We start from the raw sequence: 6000 nt of genomic DNA, 5'->3' as shown, positions 1-6000 counted from the left end.
CCAAGCCAGTGAGCCTGGGTGGTCACACTTTGCTTGGGGGGGTGGGGAGACCCAAGCCCACTGTTGTCCAAATAGCCCTGGCCAGGAAGAGGTCACCCCGTCACCCCCTACCCCCAGCACGGTCACATCTTAGGGAGAGGTGGGAACAACAGAGGGCAGCAGGGGTCCCACAGAGTTCCAGCCATAGGCTTCCCTGCTTCAGGCTGGCCCTGGCCGATGGCCTGGTTTTGGGGCTTTTCTGCGCTCCGAGCACAACTAAACATTTGGAGCAAAACAAGAAAGCGAACAATAGACGTTTGTGGGTTAGAGGACAGGACCGACTTCCCCCTGGGACTCAGCACTGTTCATAAACCGCCCCAGCTGCACTCTCACGCTGGGGATGTCACTGGAGCGTCCTTGAATCACAGCCTTGTCCTCACTGGGGGCCGGCCACTGGCTCCTTTTATATATCTTTGGAGGATGCAAATGCTGGTGGGGCAGCCGGCTGCTCTGGGGGAAGGCATGTTTTCCTGCCTGAATTTTGGGAAATCACACAGAAAAGAGGCATCCGAGCCTGGCATTGTGGCCCTGCCAAGTCATCCACTGACAGACGTGTTCTGATCAGAGCTGTTTGCCCCACAGGAAAAGAATCAGCTTTCTATCAAGTGGACTCTGGGCACCACCCCAGAAAGCTCAAGCTCCAGAGGACCTGGAGAGTAAGTGGAACTCACTAGTGCTGAGAGCAGTTCAGCCAGCCAGCAATGGTGGTGGCGCCCTCAGGAAGGGGCCAGTGGGGCATCCAGCTGGGTGGGGTGGGAGGCTGGCCAGTGCTGGTGGGCTTCTTTGAGCTGATCCTCCTCAGGCTGCTCAGACCATTGTCATAGTCAAGGGCAGCAGGGCAGGGTGTGTTAGGCCAAGAAAAAGCCAGTGGGTGGAAGGGCACAAACCTGAGCTGGGACCCCTTCTCGTTCAGAGCTGACCCAGTGATGCCTGCTGAGGCCCAACCAGGCTAAATCCCCGGATCGAATGCTCCCACATCTGTCCCCAGGAACCCCAGACAACAGAGAGGGCCTGACATGGAGTGTCCCCGCCCGGATGGCATCCCTGGAAAAGGCTGGAGTGTTTCTAAAGAGGCTGTTCAGACATCACATCACAGTCCCAGACGGCCGAGAGGTTCTTGCACTCACTTGGCTGCCCTCCCTGGGAAATGCTTTGGATCAGACAGCACTTCTGGGTTGTTTTTGCCTGAGGAAAGTAGTAAGAATTCAGCAAGAATCCCATGGTTGAAGGAAAAGTCAGTGGATTTACTTAGCAAAAGCATGCATCGAGAACCGTCCAGGAGGTAAGCAGGGTGGCGCTGCAGGCCTGGAACTGCAGACACTAGTGTGGGCAGGAAGGCCTCCAGATGAGGGCACCTTGGGAGCAGACCAAGAGGAATCCAGAGACAAATGGTTTGGCTTCTGGAGCATAAAGAAAGGGTTTTTCAGTGTCTAAGGAGTTTAAAATGCCAGTGCCAGGTCACCCCGGTGAGCTTTGATAGACCATCTCGTCCTACACAGTTCTTCCTGAGGGCCTCGCGCTCCCTGTGTCCCTCAGTCATTTGGCAGACACCTACTGAGGGCCCCGGGCATGTGTGCTGAGGATGTGAGAGACGCACAAGAAATCTCCTTGCCCTCAAAGCTCTTGCAGGCAAGCCAGCTGTGGTTACATGGTGTGGAAAGAGCACAGGTGGAGGGTGGGCAGAGAGTGCACAGTGGCAGTGCAGAAGCGTGGGCCTGGGGATGCAGAAGCTAGAGCTGAGTCTTCCAGAATGAGCCAGGAGTTGGCCAGGCAGTCTGAGAGGAAGGACAGCTAATCCAGGCAGAGGGCACAGACTGTGCAAAGGCCGAGAGGGAAGCATGCCCCCTCCCCACCCCTAGAGACAGCTGGAACAATGGCTCTGAAGGGAGCGGGTGCCCAAGAAGAAAAGACCAGCCCCACATTCTTTGCTTTGACGCTCATGATTTTCTGTCAGCTGGGTACAGGCGAGCTGTGAAAACTCCCTGGCACAAGGGCCTCAGCTGAGTTCGGTTCCGTCCCTTTTGGCACATTGATTAAAGGCCTTATCCCAGGCTTTGGTGCTGGAGTGACCCCCACGGAGAATGTGTCTATGGGACACTCTTTCCTTTCAAACCTAATGCTTTCCTGAAAATTCGCTGGTCTCATGTGTAAGAGGCAAAGAGTGCACTTGAAAGCTATAAGGCAGGGTTCCCTTCCCGGCGGCTGAACAATATTATTACTGTATTTTCTTGATTTCTTGTCTTGTCTTGATTTCTTGACTTCCCAACTCAAAACATCACCCTCACCCCTGCCCTGAAAACTGTCATTAAGTCAATACAGCTGTAGAACTGAAGGAATGTGGTAAAGTCCCCAATCACATCTCACCTTTAGATACAATCTTTGACCATGTTAGGTCCAGAATATCATATATGCTCTCCAACGTATTCTTCTCCTTCACAATCGAACGCACAGGCGACTGGCTTAAATCCAGGGAGCATCTGACTGAGGCCATGTATTCCCCAACTTTCGGCGGACCTAATGATTTCCATCTTTGTCTCAATCACATTAAGTTTATGAGGCCTGCCCTTCTTATCACCAGCATCAGCACTTTATTTTCCCATTTTCCACTCATTCTTATAAAATAACAAGGTCCAAATGCAATAACATATGCAAATACTTGCACAAACACTGCTGAACAGTCAAAAGGTGATGCTGCTGAAACCAAACACTTGGCCACCAGGCAGCGTTCCCATGTGATGGCTTGAAATGTGAGTTCATCTGCCAACCTTGGAGAGCTTCAAATCAGTGGATGGCTGGTGCAAGGAAGGGGTCGCAGTGGTGGTGGTGCTGTAGGTCAAGGCGGGATATACGGTAAAGGAGGGTGGGCCAAAGTGAAAGGTACAAGCTAGAGGTCATCTACAGTGATCCCACCCTCTGAAGCTCACTGGGGTATAAATCCTGCCACAACCTCCCCAGACACAGGGGCACTGCCATGCAATGGCACTGTTGGTGATGGCTTTTCTCCAAGCAGGCTGTATTGTATCACAGAAATGCTCCGGTACCCCTTCTAACATCTCCGAGTCTGCAGGGGTGTGTGTGAGGGAAGAGGGGTTGTAGGGACCACCACCTTATTTTCATATTCTGCACACTCATCACAGAGAGAAGTCAGTTCTAGGAAACACTTTCCCAAACAACTCAGCTGCAGGTTGATCTGCAGGCAGGGGGCCTGGGGGGCCGTTATCATCTCCAGAGATAGGGGGCTCACTGGCCAACAGAGTGGTGAAAGGACACTTAATGCTGCTTGAAGAAATTCCTAAGAAGACCAAAGAGTGCCTGGAAACAGACAGCCAGGATTTCTCTGCCACTCAGCAACCTTGGCAGCCAATCGTGACTGGGTCTCTAAGCTTGTAGCTAGTGTGTATCTGAGGGATATACTGAGCAGAGGCTCTTCATCTCTCCACAGGGCTGTGTGAATACCAAGAACCTTTCCTCAAAGCTTTAGGCTCTTGACTCAGAATCCTCTACGTGGGACGGATTTGTGAGGAAGCTGTAGGTGAAAACCTGGTCTTTATTCCACGCTTAAGTAGCACATCAGAAGAGAAAGAATCAGAATCCAACTGTGGACATGGGACACCTGGTCTCCAGGCCCACCTCAGCCCTGTCTTTCTGAGTGGTTGTGGACAGGCTTCCTCATTTGCAAAATAAGAAGGTTGGTCTGTATGAGCTCTCAGCTCGAATGCTTACAGCATTGGTGAGTTGAGACAACATGTGACATGTGCGTCAAAATGTGACTTAAAAAAAAATACATCTCTGAAAATATTTATGGTCTTCACGACTAGAAATGTGACCAAGGCAATATAGGTCAACCTTCAGATTTATAACAAATCATGAGGGAGGATTTAGGGGCTCTCAGTCCGGCCTAGAACAACCACAACAAAACTACCAAATCCTTTACTTCTGAGTCAAATCCTCCCACGCCAGTTCTTCCTCTTTCACCTGGCCTGGGTGGAAGGGCCACAATTTCCCTTCAAGATTCTAAGAGGTACGGGGGCTTTGGTCACAAGTGAAAGTAAAAAAAAGAAAGAAAGAAAGAAAGAAAGAAAGAAAGAAAGAAAGAAAGAAAGAAAGAAAGAAAGAAAGAAAGAGAAAGAAAGAAAGAAAGAAAAAGAAAGAAAGAAAGAAAGAAAGAAAGAAAGAAAGAAAGAAAGAAAGAAAGAAAAAAATTCCTTTTGATGAAACTGAAGACCAAACACACTTTCCCCGAGTTGCTAAGGCCCACATTTCGTGTTTTGCTTGGTTTCCAAGACCTAGTCTGAGAGGCAGTGTTCCCCTACTCTTAAAGAAGAAAATGGGACCGAGAGGAGGGCCTTTGTGATGTGCCCGTTGCACCCCTCCCCGGTGCAAGGACGCCTCCTCCGCCGCGCGGGTCAACACACACCTGCGCAGGGAAGGAGAGCTTCCCGCTCGTCCTAGGCCGCCGGGCCGGCAGCAGGGCCAGGGGAGGGAGGGCGCGGCGCGGGGCCGCTCTCCAGCGAGCTGAAAGCCTACTTTTGTTCCACTCCCATCCCAGTCCTCACCCACCTACCCTCCGCAGGGAGGGGCCGAACCCGCGAAGGTGTGATTTCCCCGAGGGCGCGAGGGCGCGTTCCTACCAGCGGGCAGCGGGAGGCCGCAAAGCCCGGGGCGATGTCCTTTGTGCGGCGCCGCTTGGGGCCGCGAGCTTGCGGGGAGGCAGGGTCCCGCCGCCCCCACCCCCTGCCCCTCCACCCCGTTAGGGTAGGTGTGCGCCGCAGTGCCCATGCCACACTCTTCCAGGGGACCGGGTGACCCGCACGTTGTCAGTGCACAGCTTCGGACTGAACCCAAGCGCTGACTCCGCGGGTTCGCGCCCCGCTGGCGGCCTCTGCGCCCCCTTCCAGGCGGGCTTTGGAAACGCTTCTGTCCACTCCCCATTTTCAGACTCTCACTGTGGGGACGAGCCCCCCGCCCCCGCCCCCGCCCCCCTAGACGCGCAGCCCCGGGACCGAAATGGCTGAGTCAACTCGGCGACACTCGAGCGTCCCCAGCGGGCCGGCGCCCCCAGCCCCCTTCGGCCCTCGCTCGGCCCCACAATGCGCCCTTGTGCCGCGCCTGCAGCCGGGCCCGGGGAACTGGCGCAGGGACGGGGGGAACAGTCGTCAGATATTTAAAACAGAGCCGGGGGAACAAAGCAGGCCTTTGTGCAGCGGGAGCGGGGAACGGGGAGCGGGAGCGGGGAGCGGGAGCGGCGGCGGCAGCGGGAGCGGGAGCGGGAGCGGCGGCGCGCGGGCTGCTGGGCGCATGCGCGCGGCGGGCCGGGCCGCGCTCGGGTTCCCGAGAGGGTTCCTCCCGGGTCCGCCGCGCCCGCCTTAACCCCTTGCCTGCCGCTCCCCGGGCCCGGCGGACGGACAAGGAGCCTTTCATCCGCCGGCCGCTACATGTTTAATTGAAAAAAAGAAATAGTCGTTTTCCATGTTTCTATAGGAAGCACAGATCCTTAAGAGAAAATGATACACCAGTTGGGAACGCAGGTTTTAAATGAGCGGGGATTTAATGGGGCCCTTGGGCCGCGTGAACATGGAGGCATTTCGAAAAGACGCCGCCTCCGGACGCCCGTGCAACCTTTCCAAAGGACTAGCTGCTTCTGCTCCCGCGTACGCAGGCTGCCCGGCCGCTGCTCTTCCTGTTTACAGTCGCTTGGAGCTGGAAGAGATGTTGGTTATGCTCAAGGTTCTGACTTCTGTTTGGGGTGGGGGGCTGGACGATGTTTATTTCATCTTTTTAAATAAATAGAGGTAGAGTGTGCATGGTACAAAGATGAGATTGGGTCATGAACTAAGGAATGTCATTAACTTCATCTGTGCGCTAGAGGTTTTTTTCTAGAAAGAGAGGGAGGGAAGGAGGAAGGAAAAAAGGAAGGAAGGAAGGAAGGGAGGGAGTTGTTGAGCACATTTTGTTGGGTTG

General features: G+C 54.1%; 1 long non-coding RNA gene across 1 annotated transcript; it reads left to right on the top strand.

Moving 5' to 3' along the window:
* The first annotated feature begins 386 nt into the window (after positions 1 to 386).
* Positions 387 to 3837, top strand: LOC111097083. Its single transcript, XR_005363454.1, has 3 exons — positions 387 to 695; positions 953 to 1321; positions 3482 to 3837. It is a non-coding gene; the product is annotated as an uncharacterized LOC111097083 (long non-coding RNA).
* Positions 3838 to 6000: the final 2163 nt, after the last annotated feature.

The sequence above is a fragment of the Canis lupus genome, chromosome 8 (genome assembly GCF_011100685.1).
Source record: "Canis lupus familiaris isolate Mischka breed German Shepherd chromosome 8, alternate assembly UU_Cfam_GSD_1.0, whole genome shotgun sequence".
Taxonomy (NCBI): domain Eukaryota; kingdom Metazoa; phylum Chordata; class Mammalia; order Carnivora; family Canidae; genus Canis; species Canis lupus.
Note: the sequence above shows the minus strand (reverse complement) of the source record. Positions and strands in the feature narration are given on the sequence as shown.